Here is a 24,274-nt window from a genome sequence, read left to right as displayed (position 1 = left end):
GGGTTCCTCTCGTCGTGTTCTGGGGGGGAAGCAGTCAGCACCCACAGTACCCCTCCAGTAGCTCCCAGTATCCCCAGTAACCTCAGTGCTGCCAGACCAGTATGGGGGCTTAAGATAGATCCTGGTTTGGTGTCCAGTTCCAGTGCCCAGCCCCAGACCCGGTGTCCATTGGTCTAGTCCCAGTCCCCACCACGTTTCCAGCTGCTGTGTCATGATGCCAGGCATTGTCCCAGGTGGCTTCCAGCCCCAGTGCCAGTCCCAGTTCCCAGGGCCATGATGCCAAGATTGGGCTTGGTGTAGGGCCCTGGGCATGACTGGGGCACAGCGTGAAGGGTTTCATGGGACATGGGACTAAAGACATGAAACATGGGACATGGGGCATATAGGACATGACACAGGGTGCAGGGTGTGGTATAGGACACAGGACATGACCTTGAGCATGGCACAGGACACGGAACAGGACACAGGGACAGGGGACATGATTTTGGAGCATGGTACCTGCCCCAGCCCGTGATGCATGAGTTCCTGTGCCCACATGTGCCCCACACGTCACCTGCCACCCCCCCTGCGGCACCACCATGTTCTCACCGGTGTCCCTCCTGCCTGCTGGGTACAGTTTGGTGGCCTCGGATGTGGCCTTCCCAGTGTGGGTCCTGCTCTGCCACAAGCCCTGGGGACATCATCCCTGCCCAGTGGCACCAGGTGTCTATCCATCGGCGATAACTGGGACAAGTCCCACACGGTGGCATCAGGTGGCACCTGTGCCACTGGCAGCAGAGATGTCTACAAGGGGGTAACTGAAGGGACAGAACAGGGTGCAGGTGCTCACAGTGTCCCTGTCATCCACAGGGGGTGGTGATCAGGGGTGTCAGGATGAGGTGGTCATAGAGGTGCCACCAGGGGTGTGGTGATACCAAGGCACACATGGCCATGGAAGTGCCGCCGCAGGTGCTGGAATGCCCGTGGAGATGCCACCACGAGCACGGCAGTGCCAGGGGACACATTAGTCTATGGTGTGGCAATGCTGGTGGGCATGGCAGTGACAGGCCAGGCGTGGGGCCAGGCTGGGGTGGCTCCGTGCCCACCCCATGGGTGGCCCTGCTGGTTGCAAGCCGTTTTGGTTGGTGTCTGTGCCAGTGCCTGGCCCGGTGCTACCGTTAATGCCAGCCCTGGCACAGGGACATGCACAGGTGTGGGAGTGACAAGGGGGACTGGGCACCCCGAGGGCTGTGCCAGGCCAGCACCTCCCACCCCATGCCTTTGTCCTCAAGAAGGTGGCACACGGACACCGAAAGGGGTTAGAAGAGTTGGGGACACAGTGGTCATCTGGGGACATGAAGGACCTCAGCCTATGGAGGTGATTTGGGACACTGGTGTGATTTGAGGACGCTGAGGTGCCCCAGTGCTATCCCCAGCACTGTTTCCCTGTCCCCACAGTACCTGGCTGTCCTCAACAAGACCCTGGGCCACTACCCCTATGCTGGCACTGCAGGTGTCACCAGAGATGGCACCAGGCACAGCACTTCTTCCGCACAGGGGACATTGACCCTGGTAATGACACCTTCGACATTGCCTCCAGCGTCATCACTGGTGGGGACACTTGGGGTTTGGGTTTTAGAGTTAGGGTTGGGATTTGAGATTTGGGATACTCTAAAGGCATTTGGGATGGTCCCAAGAGGTTTAGGAGTAGGGTTTTGGTTTGGGGTTTGGGGTTTGGGTTTGAGGTGCAAGGTTTGGGATGGTCCTGGAGTATATGTGATTCAGGATTTGGGAAGTCCCAGGGTTTCTGGGCTCTCAGCATTCCCTGACCCCAGTCCCAAGCCCACAGAGTGCCTGGGGGTGTACCCTGGAGACCCCCAGCTGCTGGTGCTGGATTGCACTGACAGCAATTTCACCCTCCAATTCCACAGGTAAATCCCACAAGTCCCACCCAGGGAAGTTTCCCATCCCTAAAATCCAAGTGTTGGATTTGCGACCCCTTTTTCCGAATTCCTGTGTGGGATTATGGGATGAAATTTTCCCTTTCCCAGGGTAATTTTTGGGGATTTTGTGGCCAAGTTTTCCCTTTCCTGATGTTTTCTGGGGGATTTTGGTGCAGAATTTTTCCTTTTCTAGAATGTTTTTTTTTTTTTTGTTATTTTGGGAACTCCTGAGGTTTTTGGGGATTTCAGGTGGAATTTTCCATTAGCATTGGATTTTTTGAGATTTTGGGGTGGAAATTTTCCTTTTTTTTTTTTTAGGATTTTGGGGTGGAATTTTAATTTCTGGGGGATTTTTGGGGTCAAATTTTTCCTTTTCCAGGTTTTTTTTTGAACTTGGGGAACTCACAGGGTTTTTTGGGGATTTATGGGCAGATTTGTTCTCTTTTTTGGGGATTTTTTGCGGCGGAGTTTTCCCTTTTGCATTGGTTTCTTTGGGATTTTGAGGTGGATTTTTTCCTATTTTATTTTTTAGTGATTTTGAGGCCTCTTGTAGTGTTTTTTGTCCCCTCAGGCTGATCAGTGTCATCATGGAGTTCCAGCTCAAGGCCATCAACATCCAAACGCTACTAAAACAGAAAATCCCCGACTGCTACACCTTCAGTGATATTGTGAGTGTCCGCAAGTGTCCCAGTGTCCCCTGAGTGTCCTTCTGGTATCTTCTCATGTCCCTTTTGTGTGCCTTATGTCTCTCCTGGTGTCTCACTCATGTCCTTCTGTCCCACATCTATCCATCTGTCCCCTGGCTGTTCCCCAGTACCTCTGCGGACCCTGGGGAGCAGTCAGTGAGTGCTATGACAGTGATGGTGATGGTGACAGTGACAGTGCTAAGGACAGTGACAGTGACAATAACAGTGACAAATGGCAGTGGCACTGACAGTGATGGTGACAATGACAGTGAAATGCCAATGACAGTGCAACCCAGTGTCCCCACATCACGTTTGACAACTCTGTCCATAGCAGGTGAGTGCAGATCCACCTGGACACCCATCCAGGAGTGCCACCACCCCTTGCTGCCCAGCAAAAGGGACAGTGGGGTACAGTGGATGATGGGAGACAGGGGGACACAGTGACAGGGTAACAGGTGCCATGTCCCCCTCGTGCTCCGGACACCGGCAGGACTGGACGCATTTCTGTTGCGCCCCAACCACACTTCCCCATAAAACCTGCTCCCCTCACACCTTGGGGACACCCCTGACCCCCCCCCCCTTTGTCACCCTGGGGTGCCCCTCAGTCAGGGGGGTCTTGGTCATGCTGCAGGACCCTCTCTCTGTGCAATCCCCGAGGTGGCACCTGCGCTTTTTGTCACCGCCATCTGCCAATTTGTTACCAGCACCCCAAAGAAGGGGGCGGCCCACATGTTACAGGAGGAGGTGGTGAAAACATTTCTGGGGTCACTCCCAGCCATTTCCATCTCCCCACATCCCCCTGAAGATGCTGCTCCACCCTGCACCCCCTCCCCCCCGCCCCCACCACAGCATCCCCTGAGGGGACCTTGGGGACTGTCCCCATGTCCCCCCCCAGTCCCCATGGTACCTCCGCTGCTCCACCTGTGCTTGGCCCCCGTTCGTGTGGCGACCTCCCCATGTGAACGGGCAGGAGTTTCAGTCACATCCTCACCTCCTTCTCGTCTTCCTCCTGCTGAGGAGGTGATGTTGCTTCTGCTGGGGACTCGCCAGTGACACCAGAGGGACACCACAGGTCACCCCTCGAGGGGCCTGGGGTTGCAGTGGCTCCTGGAGTCGCCCCAGTGTGACAGCTGGGGGGCCTGAGATGCTGCAGTGACAATTTGGGGGGTGGGTGCTCGTTTTGGGGTCTCCAGGGTGAGTCTCAAAGTCTCCTCCCATCACCTCATCCCGTGCCTCAGTTTCCCCCTCACTCTGCAGGGAGCATCCAGAATTGATGTTCTGGAATTGGGTTTGTTTTGGGGGGTTTTGGGGTTGGGGCTACTGGGATGGGCTGGTGGGCCAGTTAGGTGATACACACCCAAGGTGTGTATCAAGGCTGGTGGTTATCTGGGCTCGGAGCTGCCTAGGCTGGGGGGCTGCAGGGCCAAGAGCTATCCAGACAAGTGTCAAGCTGGGATCCATGACTCAGGTGTCCATCAAGTGTCCACCAGTGTCCAATCTCTCCTGCCCCCATCCATCCCAGACTCCCTGGCCAGGGCTGCTTCTCACTGCAGAGTGGACAAGCCCCTGGTCAGTCCCAAGATGACCCCAAACCCCCTCCCACCAACCTCACCAGGCCACCCACCCTGAGCTCTGGTGCCATCGGCATCCCCTGGCAGCCGGTCCAGCTCTGAATCTCTTGGAAGAGGAAATCCACAGTCCCAGGCCGGGGACTCAAGGGTATCCAGGATGGTGAGCACTGAGTCCATGTGGCATAGGGGGACAGTTGGGGACACAGCTGGGGAGATGTCTGTGGGGAAGGGAGTTGGGGTGTAGGGGAGTGAGGGGCGCCTAAAAGGTGCGGAGGGGGTTGGAAGGGAGGGATGCACCCAAAAATGTGCCAAAGTGAAGGCGAGGGTGCATAAAATTGGGGTAAAGGATGGAAAGAATCCAAACAAGCACAGAAAAGACTCAAAATAGGGGGCACTGAACCCAAAAAAGGGGAAAAGGACTGAAAATGGAGGGGAGAAGGACCTAAAATCAGAGGACAAGGATGTCATGGGGTGTTACAGTGTTTTCCTACCTGTGCCAGGGTGAGTGCAGATGCTCCGTGCCAGAAGCAGCCATGGGGACATCCTGAGGGACATGGGCACACATTGAGGGACACAGGGACACTACAGGATGGGTCCCCTCAGACAGCCCAGGACCTCATGGTTTTTGGCCCCACTGGGGGCAGGGGACACATGGAAGGCGAGAGGAAGATATGGTAGGGAATTTGGACATACAGAGGGGAAAGGACATGATGCCACCAGGACAGATAGCAGGGGGACAATGTCACCAGGACACCCCTGGTGACATGTAGCATGGGGCCACATGACACTGTGGGTGGCACTGACCCTTGTGCTGTACCTTGGGCCATTGGGGTCCTCTGAGCGTGGAGTCCCTAGGACGCCCTGGTGACTGTCACTCACCTCCGGGCCACTTGTCAACAGCCGAACAAGTTCCACCTCCTGCCCTGCTGGGTGATGACATCTGGCTGGTGCACTGTGGTGGTGATAGTGGGGATGTGGTGGCAGTACCTGCATTGGACAGCACTTTGCAATGTCCCCATCCATGTTCCTCACATCCTCATCCATCTCCCCCCATGGCCCCACCCATGTCTTAGTTCCTTGTCGTTATTTTTAACCCCAGTTACAGGGCTTTCAAAGGAATGAACAGAAACCTTTTTGTTTCAAGGCCAAAACAAAAGAATTTATGTGTCCCTGCTGGCAAAGCATCCACATGCTTGGCTGGGTGGGAAGAACCCTTTTTGAAGGGGTTTCCACCCCACCATCTCCAAAATTGTGGGGTTTGCCCCAGTATGTTCCCATTTGGCTGTGGAAGATGCCCATGAGCCAGAAAGGATTAAAATGATGGATTTCTATTGGAGAAGACCTCCAAGGCCATTCAGTGTTGCTTGATACCACCAGAAGATGCAAAGAGTGAGATTTTTCTCGGGTCAGAAGTCGACAAACGTGCTCTTCACAATGGATTTCTGATGTTGATCTGTGGATATGTCCAGGTGCCCATGGGGAGCCAGGAGGATGTGGAGCCACCCAGCCAGGTGTATTTCTAACATAGATCACGGGCACCATGGACCAGCAATGCTCTGCCCACTGGGGGCCACAGGAACATCCAGCACAGATCCTGCCACGGGGGATGGAGCTGGAGCAGCACATGAAGCTCTTCCTGCACTTGATTTGCAGGGCTTCCCTTAGTGGTGCCTTCATTGGTGTAGGGTAAAGTGAGAGCTTCTGGAACAGGACTTCACACATTTGGGACACTCGTAGGGCCTCGTCCTAGTATATATGCGCTGGTGGGTGACGACAGTGGAGTTTTGGTTGAAGCCATTCCCATTGTTGGGTCAGTGGAAGGGCCTCTCCTCTGAATCTGCTGATGCCTGAGGAGACTGGAGCTAGTCTTAAATGTCTTCCTGCATTCCTCACAATCGGCACGCCTCTGCTTTGTGTGGCTCATCTGGTGGGCAGTCAGGTCAGAGCTTGTCTTGAAGCCCTTCCCACACTCCCCACACTCATAGGGCTGTTCCCTCATGTGGATTCTCCAGTGTTGGATCAGGTAGGATCACTTGCTGAAGCTCTTCCCACATTCTGAGCACTTGTGGGGCTTCTCCCCATCATGAAGCTGCTCATGGACTCTCAGCTCTAAGCTCCAGCAGCATCTCTGGCCACCTCCCTGGCCCGGAGTGGGTCTTTCTGCTTTGGATCACCGTGATCTGCATTTGTAACCCCTCATGAGGGATCTCTGGGGCTTTTCCTCCTCCTTGGATTCCTGCACCATGGAGCTGGTTTAAAATGCCTTTTCCATAAGGTTCAGCTGTGGGGATTTGTCCTCCCTGGTCTCCATCCTCAGCTCCTTGTCTGGGGGAGGAAGGACAAGGAGAGGATGGGATTTGCCTCTGTTCCAGAGGGAGGGGGAAGGAGATCCCCCCAGCATGTCCCCGGCAGGACGGTGTCGGCAGCGGGGTTGTCCTGCAGCCGGGGGCCGTGCTGGGCTGGGAGATGGAGCAGGACAGAGGGGGAAGGGGGCAGGGACTTCCCCCTCACCTGCATAGGGCTTCTGGGCCATCTTCCTCACGGCCTCCTCCTCCATCTGACCATGATTTGGGAATGGGAAATCCTGGTTTTGGGGAAAAACAAGGGCTGAGCACATTGGTTTTGATGTTCCTGCGGGCCAAGGGTAGCTGGAGATGTCATCACCCCTTTCAACCTCAGAGAGCCTGGGGCTGCTCATCACCAACCTCTTGCACTCCTCCAGGCTGCCGGGGGTTCCCTGGCTCTGGGAATGCCCCTCTGCGCTCTCCCCTCTCCGGGGCTCCCGCATTCCCCCACGGCTCTCCTGGGGATCCCCAAACCCCATACTGGCCCTCTGCCCACCAGTACTGGGTGATCACCACGTGGGACCTGCCAAGATCCCTCCCGGGGCATTTCCGGCTGAGCTTCGGGGTCCTTCAAGATCCAAACGTACCCTGGCCCCTCAAAAAGAAAACCTTCCAGAGACGCCCCCGCTGGTTTTGGGGCGAGGTTTCACTTCCTGCTCACCTGTGGGTTCCGGGGGGGCAGGGCGATGCTGCCAGAGTTGGGGGAACTGCAGCCTGAGCGGGCGGGCGGGGGAGCCGAGTGGTTCTGCTGCTGCTCTTTCTCTTGCAGCTCCTCTTCCTCATGTTCCTGACTTTCCCCTTCTTGTTCTTCCCGCTCCTCTTTCCTTCCTCCCCCTCCTCCGCTCCCAGCCCGGCCCAGGTCGGTGCCGACACTGAAAAGCAGCCGTGCTCTGCCCTGGGGGGTTCCAAAGTGGCCGTGCCCTGCACAGTGCTGGAACCAATACTGGGAGCACTCGAAGCGATCCTGAGAGAACCCGGAAGGAATTGGGAGCGCTTTCCGTGCTAGGACCGCTCTTACTGGGAGCACTGGGAGGGAACTGGGAATAAACAGCTCCCGGACGCGGCTTCAGCCGGCGGTGGGCGGGGTCAGGACCGAAAGCGTGGTTATGCAAATCCAGGAGCGATCGCGCGCTGTGATTGGTGGGCGGAAGCAGCGCGGGGTTCTCCCTGGTCACGTGTGGGCCGCGGGGGGGCCGGAGCGATGGCGGCGGGGCCTGGTGAGAGGGAACAGGGAATGGGGACAGGGAATGGGAACGGGAACCAGGAACAGAAACAAGAATACAGGACTGGGACGGGGAATACAGGACACGAACTGGGAATGGAAATGTGGGAACAGGACAGGGAATACAGATACAGCAACTGGAGAGAGAATATGGGATAGGGATTAGAAAGATGGGACCGGGATTAGAAATAGGGCTGGGAATGGAAATACGGAAATGGGACAGGAAATATGGAAATGGAAATGCGGGACCAGCATGAGGACTGGGAATATGAGAACGGGAACAGGACAGGGAATATGGGACCGGGATTATGAGAATGACAACCAGACAGAGAATACGGGACAGGGAATGAGACCAAGAGTGGGATCCAGACTGGGATGGGAGCAGGGTGGGACCAGGAGGGAGGTAACATGAGAATGAGCAGGGGGCAAGGAGAATGACAGCGAGGAGAGGGGGATCCAGGACAGGAGAAACCCAAAACTGGTACAGGGGATATGTGGACAGTTCCTGGGCAGGGGATCCTTGATCAACTGCCCCAGAACCTCTGCCAGAGTTTCCCAAAGCAATTAGAACTGCTCAGCCTAGAATATCCAAGACCCTGAGCGACCCCCAAATCCCTCCCAGGAACCCTCAACCCTCTTGAACACAGCACCCCCCACATCCCCTGGAAGATCCCCCCCCATGTTGCCATCGTTGTCTTAGCTCAACATCTTCACCCTGGGTTTGGGTATTTTGAAAGAACAATGAGAAATGCAAAGAAAATTAAGGCAGGAGGATGTGGAGCCCTCAGCCAGGTGTCTCCCCCACATGCATTGTAGAGGAGACAAATCCCTCTGCAGATATACAAGGGACTGCAAGGTCCCTTGTTCCCATGAGGCCTTGCAGTGTCACAGGGGTCTCCTTGGTGATGCAGTGTCACAATGGACCCTTGGTTCTGTGGGGACTCACAATGGCAGAATGGTCTCCTTGGTTCCACGAGGCCCTGCAGAGCCCCTTGATTCAACGTGGCCTCAAAGTGTCATCATGGTCTCCAGAATTCCATGAGGCCCTGCTGTGTCACAGTGGATCTTTGGTTCCATGGGGTCCGCACTGTTCCATGAATCCTTAGTTCCATGGGGCCCTGCAGTGTCACCATGGACTCCTTAATTCAATGGTGTCACACAGTGACACAATCACCCCTTAGCACAACAAGACCCCAGAGTGTCACAATGGTTCCTTGCTTCCATGAGGCCTTGTAGCGTCACAATGGACTCCTTGGTTCCATGGGGCCACAAAGTGTCACAGTGGCCCCTTGGTTCAGTGAGGCCTGTCATGGCATAAGATTTTAGCCTTTATATTTTTGAAATCCTGTTATGCATCAATGCATAACTCTAAACTCCATAGAAAGTATTAGTTAACTATCTTCACATTTTGGTCAGACAAAAAGATTCCTCTGAAACTCAAGGACACCCTACAGCCTCAGGTTCCAAATACAATAAACAAAAGTGAATTGGGAGGGGGGAGCAAACTGAGGGAATATGACTTCATTAGCGGAAGCTGTAAGTGGAGGATTAACCCCTTATATGCAAACAGACCAAACTTATATCTGTCTGAAAAAGTCATGACCACCATCCACCTTGGGTGTAGCCTCTGGGAAGCTTTTCACTGTCCAAGGTGTATCTATTGAAGGCCTTTAATAAGCACCGACTTTATTCCCTTAACCTTGTCTAGCCTGTGTTCTAGGTAGCCACTCCAAGACATCACCTGCAGTGCCACAATAGTCTCTGTGATTCGTTAAGGCCTGCAGTGTCAAAACAGACCATTGATTCCATGACACCCAAAGTGTCACAATGGCCCCTTGGTTCCACTGAGTCCAACAGTGTCACTAGGGTCCTGTTTGCTCCACAAGGCTCTGAAGTGCCACCATGGCCCTTTGGTTTCACAAGGCCTCAATGTGTAAAAATGGCCTCGATGGTTTCATGAGGTCCTGCTCTGTCACAATGCACCTTTGTTTCCATGGTGCCCCATAGTGTTACAATGGTATCCTGGGTTCCACGGTGTCAGAATGAACCCTTCATCCTGTGCAGACCCACAGTGTTCACTGCCGTGCCCTTGATTCCATGAGGCCCTGCCAAGCTGTAACAGTCCCTTGTTCCAGTGGGTCCCAGAGTGTCAGAATAGTCTCCAATGTTCCATGAGGCCCCGCAATGTCACTGTGCTCCCCTTGGTTCCACAGGCTGCACAGTGTAGCAATGGACTCTTGGTTCCATGAGGTTCCTCAGTCACAATGCTCTTGGATCCCCAGTGTCAGTGTCAGCGTTAAGGAGAGAGAGTTCAAAGTGCACCTCATGATTTTTGGTTTTAATCAAGTGAATATTTTTTTAAATTTTTCAATTCAGAGAAGAGGTGACCGAAGCATTCCCCAGGTGATCTTGATGATGAATGTCACCTTAGAAGGTCTGGGCACAGAGAAGAATGATCCCTTTCAGGGTTGACCCTATTTGGACAACCTGCTTCTCACCTCCAACCTCACCATGTCAGACATTGCCCACCTGGGACTGACATCCTAAAACATAAAAAAAATCCCTGCATGTTTATTATTATAATTATATATTAATAAAATAATAAAATTACAAAGATGTTTTTCTTTTAATAATAAAAATAATATTTTTATTACCTAATTTTTCATTTATGTGTTAAAAAATCGATACGGTTTTAGCAATCATAAAAATTCTTGGTGATTGGTTCTAAGTAACACAATTCCCTTCATTAATTAATTGAAAACTACTGGCTATTGCTTTCTCCTTCTGTATGATAAGTAGACTTTTTTCAGTCCTTCTCTAATCCTTGTTATCATTTTCTCAGACAGGGTAAAAGGGGCCACTCTGGAGTCAAGGGAGACATTTCTGGGGTACATTTGGGGCAGTCTTGGGTCTACACAGGGAATTTAGAACTTGAGGGTATGTAGGACACTTCAATGGGCCGGGTGGGCACTGGGCAGGGCACTGAGGGATTCTGACGGACACCTCGGAGGCTGGGAGAGCTCTTGGGGGTCCAGGGCGAAAACTTGGAGGTCAGGGAGGGGAATGTGGAGCGCTTCGGGGTCCGGGCGGGCACCTGGGGGGCTAGAACGGGGCTCTCTGGGGCGCGGGGGATGATGGGAATTGTAGGCACGGGCATAATACGATTGAATACAGCCGCGGAGCATCACAGGAGGGCGCATCCGCATTGTCTCTTTGTGGGTCGCGGTGCCTGATGGGAGATGTAGTCACGGCTGGAATAGCACTCTAACGGGACTGCGGAGCATGATGGGAGCTGTAGTCCCGGAAGTGGCTCGGACGAAGCATTTGGGGTCCGGGAAAGCACCTGGGGGACACTTTTGAGTCCGAGCCGTGACTTGAGGTCCCCAGGGCAGAACGCATGTGGTTCTGGAGCACTTGGGGGAAGCTTGGGGGGCTCTAACCAGGCTTTTTGGGCACCGAACTTTGCAGGTGTTTTTGGTGCCGAACTGTATTATGAGGAGCTGTGAGGCTGTGGCGGATGAGACACTGTTCCCTGTGTCCCCAGTTGGTCCCACTATACCTCGTATCACTCACAGTATCCTCAGTTTGCTACATTATTGCCCAGTATCATTCCCAGTATGTCCCAGTATGTCCCAGTGGGTCTCTGTGTACCCTCACAGTCCAACCCACCTGTACTGGATCAAAAGCAAAACCAGTGAGACTTCAAGTCAGTAATACAATTTTTAATAGGGAAGAGAAAAAGGAAAAACAAAATACATGCAATTAAAAAAAAAATACAACCACTAACAGAGTCAGAATACAACCTGATACCCTGTCAGTCAGGGTGCTGGTGCAGTTTTCCTCCAAAGGGTCCAGTAATGATGTGGAAAAAAAGCCTGGTTCTTCCTCTGGAATCCAGTGGAAAAAGGTTGCCTTTGGCGTTCTAAGCCTCAGTTTTTTATCTAGGTAGGAAAGGCTTGGCTAGTCCTCCTGGCTGGAGTATCTCCCAATAGGATGATGTAATCTCATCAGTTATACAGTAGGACTCAATGGCCCATTAACAGAAGATACTTCCTACAGAGATAAGGATGATCACCTGTTGGGGGTTGGTTCTTTCCTTTTTCCCTCTGTGGAATTTTCCCCATTGTCATGCTAAGATACCTGTTGACTAGGCCCTGGTGGCAAGGGGGAGGGGAGAGAAGAGGGAAACCCCCCGAGATTCAAACATCCAGAAGAGGAAGCGGAAGGCGGGGCCTCGGCCCATTCTCCCCTCGGAGTTCAGAGGAGAAGGACAATCGCTGCCTCTTTCCCATCACCGCCATCCCAGCGTCGGGAACCATCCTCACTGCTGTCGGACCTTGCCCTGCTGTCTTCTTGCTGTAAACTACCACCATCCAGCACTGTGCCGAGCACCAGGACCGACACCGTGAGCGGAGGGCTCTCTCCATCTCTCTCTCCCCCTGGGACAACGCTGCCATCACCCCCAGCCCTCCTGCGGCTCTGCAGGACCTGCCCGCCCCCAGCACCGGGAACTGCAGCTCAGAAAGGACTGGGACTGAGTTACTGTTCTGTTTGTGGGTAATTTCATAGCTGTTGTTCTTGTTTGTCTTGTTAGGTATACTAGTAAAGAACTGTTATTCCTACCCCCATATCTTTGGCTGAGAGCTCCCTTAATTTCAAAATCATTATAATCGGAAGGAAGGAAGCATCACATTTTTCAGTCCAAAGGGAAGCTTCTGCTTTCCTTAGCAAACACCTGTCTTTCAAACAAGGACACCCAGGGACCTGATCCTTTATGTGCAATGTGTTACCGAGGATGTTGCAAACACCTGGGCTTTTATGTGGCAATTTTTATGGAGGGTGTTGTTCCAAGGGAAATGGTGCTTCACATGTGAAGTTTTGCTTTTCTGTCACAAAGCCTTGGGCATGCTCAGGGTGGCAGTGTGGGATATTTGTCCTCTGAAATGGGTCCTGTTTGGTGTAAAATACCCATTTTTTTTACTGGTTTTTGGTTTTTTTGTCCCTGAGGAGTATGAGGCTGACCAGTCCGGTTGGTGTCTGGGAATGGGGGGGGGGGGGGTGTTCTGGGTTCCAGCAGCACTCCCAGGGCTGCTGCTTTGAGATGTAATATGGAACCCAGCAATCTCTGTGCTCTGCAGATGCGGGAAGGAGTGGAACAGCAAGTGGCAAAGCTGGGCTTTGCTCCTTAAATCCCAGAACAGCTGGGTTTAAGTTCCATCAGCCAGGGGAGGGAATGAATCCTGGTGCCAGCTGTTGGGGGGCACTGGACTGGTGTTAGCATCTTCTCTCTTATTTTTTGCATGATGTGATTGTCCCTTGATGAGAGAAGTCAGAAAACGAGGCAGGAGGGGGAGCTCATTTTGTTTCTGTGAACTCCAGGCTTGGGGCAGCTGCAGAGCACTTTGGTTTCAAATAATGCTGCCCAAACACAGTGAACTTGAACCTCTCTTGGGCACTTTGGGATCCCTCTGTGCCACTCTTCCTCAGATCCTTCACCTGCGAGGTGGGGGCTCAGAAACCCCTGCCCCTACTTGACAGGTTTTTACATGTACAAATTGATTTTCTTAGAGAAGCCATCAGGCATAATGAGAATCTATGGAAAACAGGGGGTTGGTACACTAGCTCATAGTAGGTCTTGGGCTTTTCTTCTTTTCTTTAACTTGTTCTTAAAAGGATCCCTCCACTGGAAAACTGAATGGGGAGGGGAGGGAGTTGCTTTTCATTTTTGGAAGTATTGCTTTGGATTTTGGTATGTCAAGTGACACCACCAAAATAAGATTGGAAGAACTGAGCTTCAGGACTCAGCACTTAATTATTTTAATGTGTTTGTGTGGGTGCAGGAAATGCCAAATCCCAAAGCAATTCTGTTATCTGTAACATGAAGTGCAATAACAGCTTTAAAACCAAGTGCTCGGTGTGGGGTTTTCACATATGTTTTTATGGTCTAAAGGCTTTTCTTGTGCCCCAAAAGCCACAAGGAACCTGCCAGAAGCCGGCCTGCATTGAATATGTGGGATTTCATTTTGCTCTTGGATTCTTCCCTGCAGTCTTCTCTCGAGTTCTTGTTCCAGAGGGGCTCTTACTCCAGAGCCATACGCGGGGGGGGGGGGGGGGGGGGGGAGGGAGGAGGGGGGTGCGTTGCCTTGATAAATGGGAATGAGATTGCCCAAGTCTGTCAGGAAAGCAAAACCATGCCCAAGGTTTGTTTGGCCAAAGATGGACCATGAAGACATCCGTACTGGCACTGGGTGTGAGCGCTGATGCTTTTGGGTGGTGTGGTGCCTCTGGCCCCTCAGAAGTCAGGGCGAGGCTGAAGGAAGGAGGGAAGCTGCCACAGCTGCAGGTGAGGGCAGTGCTGGCTGTTTCCAGCTGCTTGGTGCAGAACTGGGAGAAGTGGGAGAACAGCTTTCCTCCTTCTTTCTCTCCATCACTGGGCAGAATATTAGGATGAAGCTGCACTAAGCTATGTCAACAAATGTGGGTTGTTGATTGGTTATTTTTCTTCTGGCTCTTTTATGTATTTCCAAGTGATCCAGTGAGGAGCAAGTTGCTGGCTTACATGATTTCTGAGTGACCTGTCACGGAAACGGGCATCTCTGTGTGCACGTGCTTCCTGGCAAATCCAGATGAGACATGGAAATCCTAAGGGAGGATTTCCAGCCTTGACCACACGTGACACAGGCTTGTGAAAATGGAAGTGACCTTGACAGAATAGCAGCTGTGAAGTGAAGCAGAACTGAAATCCACATAAGCAGAAAAACCAAGTGAAGTGGTACTTCTCGGTCATGCGTGCACCTCGTGCCTCTGCCTGCTGCCAACACTCGGTGGTGCAGCTCGACAGAGTCCCTTTCAATGTTTGTTGGGTTTGATTTTTGTGGTCAGTTCCCATAAACAACTCCCCTCCTTTAGTGGATACATCCCTGGAGTGGGACCAGACTCACCTTTAGCCTGGAGGACTTCTCTGCTCCCCTGGTGTTTTAATGCACATTTATGTTTTTGTGTTGCACTGAGGATGGTTCGTTCTGTTTCACTCTCGGTTTGTATCGTGGTTGTCCCCTTCCCTTAACCCCTCCCTTTCCCCTGGCCAGCCCTGAGTGGCTGTGATACGGGATTCCTCCGCCCCTGAGTTGGGATTGAAAATACCCCGTGTTTCCCATGCTATCTCTCTTCTCCCTGGAACCCTTCAGGACAATAAACTTGGATCATCCCAGGAAAGAGAGCCTCCTCTCATCTTTTACCTTTGTCCATGTCAGATAAAAAATCCCCCATCTCTCTGACCCTGAGCTAGCCGAGGCAGGTCAGAGAGACCAGGGGGAAGATCTGACACCCTGGAAAGGGGGTGAAGCCAAGGCTTATGAGTAAAGGGAAGACAACCACAGCATGGGCATTGTGTCCTCGATGCATGCAGCACCACGTGTTTTCCAAGTTCCCAGCACTGATGAATGTAAACAAGAAAATACCTGTTCCTTCAAGTGTCCAGCTCTCCCCCGCCACCTCCCCTGCTTCCCCTGCTCTTATCCCTCGCTTGCCAAGGTCCTGCATCTCCCTGCTCTCCAGCTTCAAGTCACCTTGTCCTGCCTGTGGCTGAGAAAATACGGGCCTGAGGTTCTTTTAGCAGCAATCCATTCATTTAAAGAGCACAAAGAGCATAAAGTGCAGAAGAGTCTTTAGACATCCAAAGAAGGGACTCTGCTTTTCCTGTAGTTCTCCTTCCTGTTTTCACATGGGCCGGAAGGATGGGCATGGCCAGTATTTATCATATGAAAGTGATGTTACTGAATTTGTCAGGAGTTCTGATTATTATTATCATTATTATTATTCATTTTCTGACAGAAAACATTCTCATTTTGCCTTTCCCACATTGTTTACAGGTGCTGCCCAGGGCGGACATCTGTGGCTTCAGACAGCAATTGCCTGGGAGGAAGGGGAGCCTTTGCACAGCTCACCTGCACAGCTCAGGTGGATAGGACAGGGTTGGTGTGGCCTGAGAAGGCATGAACAGCCGTCTGTGTTCTGGAGTGACTTGAAACCTTTCTCTGTCAGGTTTTGGAGGCATTTCTCTTTGGGATTTCTTGCAATGCAGCACCCTGGGTGTCCCTTTGTGCAAAGTCCAGTGGAGGGCTCCCGGTCCTGCCTGTGCTGTGAGGTCAGTCAGAGGATACAGGGTTCCCCTTTTCCTCCTTGCTGGGATGAAGTGCCTTGGGAATCTGGAATCTGGGTGAAACTCCAGCTCTGCTGGTGTCCAGGGATTCGAAGTCCGGGGGACTGGGTTTACCTGTGGCTTTCCAGGTCAGCAGGAGCAAGAGGAAGTGGAGTGCCAGAGCCGTGTCCCATCAGGCTGTGTTTCCCTCTGAGGACAGAGAGTCCGGGCTGAGGTGAGGTTGCCAGGAGCGCTTGGGTGGGCAATCCAGGGAACGGGGAGCTTGGAATTGCAGCTGCTGCTGGATCCATTGCCTTAGGTCTGCTCCGTTTTATCTGTGCCAAGTGGGATTTGTGCTGAGGAGAGAGGTGCTGTGGTGAACGAAAGGTGGAGTAAATCCTCTCTGGGGATGTGCAGTGAAGAACTAAGCAGCAGGGAAGGAGAAGATTTGTAAACAATACGACTGTTTCTGCCAAAAGTGGGGTGGAGCAGTGATGGGGTGGTTGGGTTTGGCCTGGGTCTGTTATTCTTTGTGCAAATTTTAAATTCTGTAGTATGATTTACTGTCCGGGATCTTTCTAACAAAAGCTGACGGAAATTTAGGTTTGCATTAGAAGTTGGGTCCATTCACGGCAGAAACTTGCTGAGGCTGGAGGACTGGAGTGATGGCTACTCACAGGAAAGGTCACTTGTATTAATACTGTCTCAGATTTCCCTCGGTGGCTGCCAGCCCTGAATGGCTGTGAGTCTGTGCTCTTCTCATTGGGGAATTGGAAATAATTTCAGTATAATTAGAAATTTTAGAAAAATCCAGCTAAAAATTTCACCTTGGTCCCGCCTAAGAACAGCTGTAAATTCAAAGGCAGAGAGAGAAGATGTACCAGCAAAGGACAGGAAAGGGGAAAGGTTTCAGAAAGCATTTCTGTGGTGTAATTAATGACAATTTCTGACGACCAAGGGAGAAGAAGATGAACTCCCAGCCATTCGGGCCTGACAGTCCCCTGCAGCGAGAGCTCAGCACATATCCCCAGAGGCAAGTCCAGCATGTGAAAGAAGAAAAAAGATTATTTCTTTTGCTTCAAAGTTATTTCAGGTTCTTAAAGGCCAACCAGCATTTGCTCTTGATTGTGGTTGGGTGACCCATGAGCAGTAGGCGGCACGGGTCATGCCATTGATTTAGCTGAAAGCCCCGGTGTCATTTAGAGGGGAGACAAGAAGTGTTTGTGTAGGAAAATGCGAGGGGATGTCCAGGGGAGTGAGGAGGCATTTTTGAGGGGATTGCTGAGGTAGTTGAAGGGAGCCCGGCAGGCGGTTCCTCTGGGAAATTTCTCCGAGGCCCATGGGGAGCGCAGCCAGGACTCTCCAGGGCTAGCAGGCAGGGCTCAGCCCTCGGGACTCTGTGTCCTCCTTCCCTGGCAGCAGCCGGCGAGAAAGGGAGGAGAGGCTCCGTGTAGGATGAGGCCCGTGGGAGAGAGCAAGCAGAGGAGCGGCCTGGGGCTGGAGAGGGGCAGGAGAAAGGCAAAGGGACCTTGCTGGGGTCACTGGGGGAACAGAATGGACACTTGGATGACCAGTGGAGGTGAAGAGTGGATCTGAGTTCACCTACAGGGAAATAAGGAGGGGATCTTTTGGAGGGAAAAGCTGAGGTGATGAGTTCAGTGACCTTGGCACAAGTTGTGTTTGCAAAAAGTGGGACCAGAGGTACAGGCGATGCAAAGCCAACCCTGCTTGACCTCTGAATTCCGGGATAGTCTGTCAGAACACCAAGCTAGGAACTGATGGGAAAAATAAAGCAGCACTACCATTCTGGACCTCTGCATGGTATTCACCCAGAACTTGCTTCTCAAGGACTAAAATGGAACAAAAGCTATAAAAGAAATGTAATTCCAAGAGGGAAAATGGTCTGCAAGAAACAAATCCACGTAGGCCTGGATGCTGATCCCTATTGCTGGTCCATGAGAGCATCTGACAGGTCAGATTTCAAATGGTTTGATTTGACAGGGAGCTGGTTTGTTCCTTCTCATGAATAGGATCATTGGCTTGGCATGGGCCAAGCCACTTGACCTTTTCCATCTAGGTAAAGAGTTAGGGTACTGTTTGAAAACCTGGTCCTGGATGTAGACAGCTTGGCTCGGTATTGCTGTGTAGAAATAGGAGAATATCTCTTCTGATTTTTCTCTCATCTTTCTTGCACAGCTGTTTTTGTATTCCTGACTTGCGTTCGCGTCGGGGCCGTGTGGCTTGGAGCTCGGGAGCCGGATCTGTTACTTACCCACGTCAGATTGGTCTGCACTGGTGCAGGAGATGAACTACAGGCTGACTTGGGAGCTCGGAAACAAGGAGAAGAAGCTCTTTTGTCTCTCTGCAAAATGGTTTGGCTCCATCCGGGCATTAAGTCAGGGAACTAACACTTCATTTTTAATGTTCTGTGCTCTGCCATCATCGCTGTGAGCCCTGAAAGCCTCCTGAGCTGTTCTCATACAGACCTAACTTATTTGGTCCAAAAAAAAAATCTTAGTTTTGTTTGTTAAAAAAAATGCTATTACTGTGTGCAAACTCAGGGAGAAGATTTTATTCAACACCTCTCATTAAAGGGACATTAAAGCTCCGTTTTCCTTTTTATTGAACAGTCTGAGACACATTATTGCTTTATATCATTTTTCTTACAGGCGTTTTTAACTTTTTGAAGAGCCAGAAAGACAGTCTGTGCATATGTGTGTCACTCATACGCATCCTCTCTCCAATGTAGGATGGAAAAAAAGGCTGCAGAGCTTCCTGCAAGGGGCTGTAAGTGCAAATCAAGAGGAGCCAGAGGTTTAGATGCTACAAATTACCATTTCTTAAAAGAACCCTATGTATTTCATGCTATCAAAACCAGTACGAATAGGAGACTGAACTCGGGCATTGTGATGATCTCCTTGGGTTTTAAAAAGCTTTAATGGCCTTAAAAGACATATCACACTTAGTTTATTTTTAATACCCTTTCATTAAATTTAACAAAAGCCCTGATCCATCACTGCTGTTGTGATGTGTGACAAAAGCCCATCTTCCCTGCATTTGGAACAGGTGAGAGATGGAACTAAACCCCAAGAGATTTTCTGCTCCCGGACTGTGAGTTTTATTGGATGTTCTCTGCCAAATCTGGTCAGTTGTTCGTGAATGTGTCCATGAGGGGAGATGAACTGCAAAACTGCAGCAATATTTCTATCAAAGCAGTAGTCAAGCGAGAATGCTTTTGCAGCTTGGCAAAGTAAGGTGCAGCTGTTGACAAGATATGCCCGCAGCGATAAGCGACTCCTTACCCATTCACTGTTGAAGAGGTCTGAAACAAAAACAAGAACGCTACCTCTCCCTTATAGGCTTTCTCCGAGCAGACGTGCAGCACCGCCTACATTCTGCACTCTGGCAGCCTAGTTGCCAGCTTTCGGCAGCTGCTGTCCTAGCAAGGAAGCTCAGGGAGTCAAAGCCAGTGCCGGGCGGCACCTTTCTGCTTTGCCCGCCTAAGCGGCGCCACGCTCCCTCGGATACTGTGTCCTTTCCCTCTGCACTGCGTCTGCCGAGGTGCTCTCTGCCTCTCGGAGCAGAAGGGCAAAGGACAATGTTTTCCACAGCAGGGTAGAAATGGCATTGCTAGCAGGAAAGCTAGATGCCTTGGAACTGTCCCCTTAGCCCTTGCCACTCACTTCAGGCTCGTACGCTGAGCAGAACAGCCTGCTGTTCTGAAGCTTCGCTGGCTGCCGTTCGTGCCCAGACGCGATTTCCTTCCCAAGGAGGCGAAGCGCCGTCTACTTCTCGCAGCGAGCACGCTGCTCCTGGCTTTCGCTTCTGCCGCAACGAGCTCGCTACGAGCACTTTTCTTCTCAACCCTCTAGACCATTGCGTTCTGCTTTTCTTGTCTCGTGAATGGAGACGGAAAGCTTCTCGGCTACAATCTCGCCTAGAACAACTGCGGCTACACATTAAGCTCGCCCGGAACGCCCTGCTGAAACTTGCCTTCTGGCACCACATTCGCGGGGCAGCCGTCTTTCTTCGGCCACCTGCCAAGTGGCCCCATATCGCCGCGCTCGTTGCACTCCGCTTGTCAGATTGGCTTCCCGTGGCGCTGATTTCAGCCTGGCCAAATACTAGCGCTGCGGAGAGCTGTCTCGCAGACAATCATGTTCCAGCATAGAAATTTGTCCTGCAATGTTCCCCCCTCTTTTCCCCCATTGTGTAGCTCTGATGAATGCCTTGAGCATGGAACGACTTAAGCCAGCAAGTATTCCACGCCGGCCACCTCTCGCTGTGCAAGAGGTATGCCGTGGACCCTTTGAACGCTGCCAAGCAAAAAGCAGAGCAGTGACAATAAAAGCGAGGAGAGAGCATGCACGAAGCACACTAGTTCTGTCTAGTGCTTTCCGTGCAGAGAGGCGGCAAAGCTGAATGCCGTGCCAGAGCTTCACTTCTCGCTGGAGCACAGGAAGGCAAGAATGAAGAGGCAGAACACAGCCTTGGTTTCAGCAGCCTCCGGGACTGCAAAAGTTCAGCAATAGCTCTGTCAAAGCAGAACTCGGCTGAGAATGCTCTCGCAGCTTGGCAAGGTTAGGCGCAGCTGTTGACCAGCTCTGCCCGTGGCCACAGGCTGCTTCTTCCACCTTCACTGTGGCAGAGCTTTTGCGGAGCAGAGAGGGCATTCTTCAAGTGCGTGTTCTCCAGGGTGCTGTGAAACAGACCCTAGCAAGCTGTCTCGCTGATCCTGGCTTTCGGCAAGCAGGCGTGCCAGACCGCCGACATTCTGCACTCTGGCAGCCTAGTTGCCAGCTTTCGGCAGCTGCTGTCCTAGCAAGGAAGCTCAGGGAGTCAAAGCCAGTGCCGGGCGGCACCTTTCTGCTTTGCCCGCCTAAGCGGCGCCACGCTCCCTCGGATACTGTGTCCTTTCCCTCTGCACTGCGTCTGCCGAGGTGCTCTCTGCCTCTCGGAGCAGAAGGGCAAAGGACAATGTTTTCCACAGCAGGGTAGAAATGGCATTGCTAGCAGGAAAGCTAGATGCCTTGGAACTGTCCCCTTAGCCCTTGCCACTCACTTCAGGCTCGTACGCTGAGCAGAACAGCCTGCTGTTCTGAAGCTTCGCTGGCTGCCGTTCGTGCCCAGACGCCATTTCCTTCCCAAGGAGGCGAAGCGCCTTCTACTTCTCGCAGCGAGCACGCTGCTCCTGGCTTTCGCTTCTGCCGCAACGAGCTCGCTACGAGCACTTTTCTTCTCAACCCTCTAGACCATTGCGTTCTGCTTTTCTTGTCTCGTGAATGGAGACGGAAAGCTTCTCGGCTACAATCTCGCCTAGAACAACTGCGGCTACACATTAAGCTCGCCCGGAACGCCCTGCTGAAACTTGCCTTCTGGCACCACATTCGCGGGGCAGCCGTCTTTCTTCGGCCACCTGCCAAGTGGCCCCATATCGCCGCGCTCGTTGCACTCCGCTTGTCAGATTGGCTTCCCGTGGCGCTGATTTCAGCCTGGCCAAATACTAGCGCTGCGGAGAGCTGTCTCGCAGACAATCATGTTCCAGCATAGAAATTTGTCCTGCAATGTTCCCCCCTCTTTTCCCCCATTGTGTTGCTCTGATGAATGCCTTGAGCATGGAACGACTTAAGCCAGCAAGTATTCCTCGCCGGCCACCTCTCGCTGTGCAAGAGGTATGCCGTGGACCCTTTGAACGCTGCCAAGCAAAAAGCAGAGCAGTGACCATAAAAGCGAGGAGAGAGCATGCACGAAGCACACTAGTTCTGTCTAGTGCTTTCCGTGCAGAGAGGCGGCAAAGCTGAATGACGTGCCAGAGCTTCACTTCTCGCTGGAGAACAGGAAGGCAAGAATGAAGAGGCAGAACACAGCCTTGGTTTCAGCAGCCTCCGGGGCTGCAAAAGTTCAGCAATAGCTCTGTCAAAGCAGAACTCGGCTGAGAATGCTCTCGCAGCTTGGGAAAGTTAGGCGCAGCTGTTGACCAGCTCTGCCCGTGGCCACAGGCTGCTTCTTCCACCTTCACTGTGGCAGAGCTTTTGCGGAACAGAGACGGCATTCTTCAAGGGCGTGTTCTCCAAGGTGCTGTGAAACAGAGCCTAGCACGCTGTCTCGCTGAAACTGGCTTTCGGCAAGCAGGCGTGCCAGACCGCCGACATTCTGCACTCTGGCAGCCTAGTTGCCAGCTTTCGGCAGCTGCTGTCCTAGCAAGGAAGCTCAGGGAGTCAAAGCCAGTGCCGGGCGGCACCTTTCTGCTTTGCCCGCCTAAGCGGCGCCACGCTCCCTCGGATACTGTGTCCTTTCCCTCTGCACTGCGTCTGCCGAGGTGCTCTCTGCCTCTCGGAGCAGAAGGGCAAAGGACAATGTTTTCCACAGCAGGGTAGAAATGGCATTGCTAGCAGGAAAGCTAGATGCCTTGGAACTGTCCCCTTAGCCCTTGCCACTCACTTCAGGCTCGTACGCTGAGCAGAACAGCCTGCTGTTCTGAAGCTTCGCTGGCTGCCGTTCGTGCCCAGACGCCATTTCCTTCCCAAGGAGGCGAAGCGCCGTCTACTTCTCGCAGCGAGCACGCTGCTCCTGGCTTTCGCTTCTGCCGCAACGAGCTCGCTACGAGCACTTTTCTTCTCAACCCTCTAGACCATTGCGTTCTGCTTTTCTTGTCTCGTGAATGGAGACGGAAAGCTTCTCGGCTACAATCTCGCCTAGAACAACTGCGGCTACACATTAAGCTCGCCCGGAACGCCCTGCTGAAACTTGCCTTCTGGCACCACATTCGCGGGGCAGCCGTCTTTCTTCGGCCACCTGCCAAGTGGCCCCATATCGCCGCGCTCGTTGCACTCCGCTTGTCAGATTGGCTTCCCGTGGCGCTGATTTCAGCCTGGCCAAATACTAGCGCTGCGGAGAGCTGTCTCGCAGACAATCATGTTCCAGCATAGAAATTTGTCCTGCAATGTTCCCCCCTCTTTTCCCGCATTGTGCTGCTCTGATGAATGCCTTGAGCATGGAACGACTTAAGCCAGCAAGTATTCCACGCCGGCCACCTCTCGCTGTGCAAGAGGTATGCCGTGGACCCTTTGAACGCTGCCAAGCAAAAAGCAGAGCAGTGACCATAAAAGCGAGGAGAGAGCATGCAGGAAGCACACTAGTTCTGTCTAGTGCTTTCCGTGCAGAGAGGCGGCAAAGCTGAATGTCGTGCCAGAGCTTCACTTCTCGCTGGAGCACAGGAAGGCAAGAATGAAGAGGCAGAACACAGCCTTGGTTTCAGCAGCCTCCGGGACTGCAAAAGTTCAGCAATAGCTCTGTCAAAGCAGAACTCGGCTGAGAATGCTCTCGCAGCTTGGCAAAGTTAGGCGCAGCTGTTGACCAGCTCTGCCCGTGGCCACAGGCTGCTTCTTCCACCTTCACTGTGGCAGAGCTTTTGCGGAGCAGAGAGGGCATTCTTCAAGTGCGTGTTCTCCAGGGTGCTGTGAAACAGAGCCTAGCACGCTGTCTCGCTGAAACTGGCTTTCGGCAAGCAGGCGTGCCAGACCGCCGACATTCTGCACTCTGGCAGCCTAGTTGCCAGCTTTCGGCAGCTGCTGTCCTAGCAAGGAAGCTCAGGGAGTCAAAGCCAGTGCCGGGCGGCACCTTTCTGCTTTGCCCGCCTAAGCAGCGCCACGCTCCCTCGGATACTGTGTCCTTTCCCTCTGCACTGCGTCTGCCGAGGTGCTCTCTGCCTCTCGGAGCAGAAGGGCAAAGGACAATGTTTTCCACAGCAGGGTAGAAATGGCATTGCTAGCAGGAAAGCTAGATGCCTTGGAACTGTCCCCTTAGCCCTTGCCACTCACTTCAGGCTCGTACGCTGAGCAGAACAGCCTGCTGTTCTGAAGCTTCGCTGGCTGCCGTTCGTGCCCAGACGCGATTTCCTTCCCAAGGAGGCGAAGCGCCGTCTACTTCTCGCAGCGAGCACGCTGCTCCTGGCTTTCGCTTCTGCCGCAACGAGCTCGCTACGAGCACTTTTCTTCTCAACCCTCTAGACCATTGCGTTCTGCTTTTCTTGTCTCGTGAATGGAGACGGAAAGCTTCTCGGCTACAATCTCGCCTAGAACAACTGCGGCTACACATTAAGCTCGCCCGGAACGCCCTGCTGAAACTTGCCTTCTGGCACCACATTCGCGGGGCAGCCGTCTTTCTTCGGCCACCTGCCAAGTGGCCCCGTATCGCCGCGCTCGTTGCACTCCGCTTGTCAGATTGGCTTCCCGTGGCGCTGATTTCAGCCTGGCCAAATACTAGCGCTGCGGAGAGCTGTCTCGCAGACAATCATGTTCCAGCATAGAAATTTGTCCTGCAATGTTCCCCCCTCTTTTCCCGCATTGTGCTGCTCTGATGAATGCCTTGAGCATGGAACGACTTAAG

Source organism: Cinclus cinclus, unplaced genomic scaffold (genome assembly GCF_963662255.1).
Source record: "Cinclus cinclus unplaced genomic scaffold, bCinCin1.1 SCAFFOLD_54, whole genome shotgun sequence".
NCBI classification, from domain to species: Eukaryota; Metazoa; Chordata; class Aves; order Passeriformes; family Cinclidae; genus Cinclus; species Cinclus cinclus.
This window is presented reverse-complemented; position numbering follows the sequence as displayed.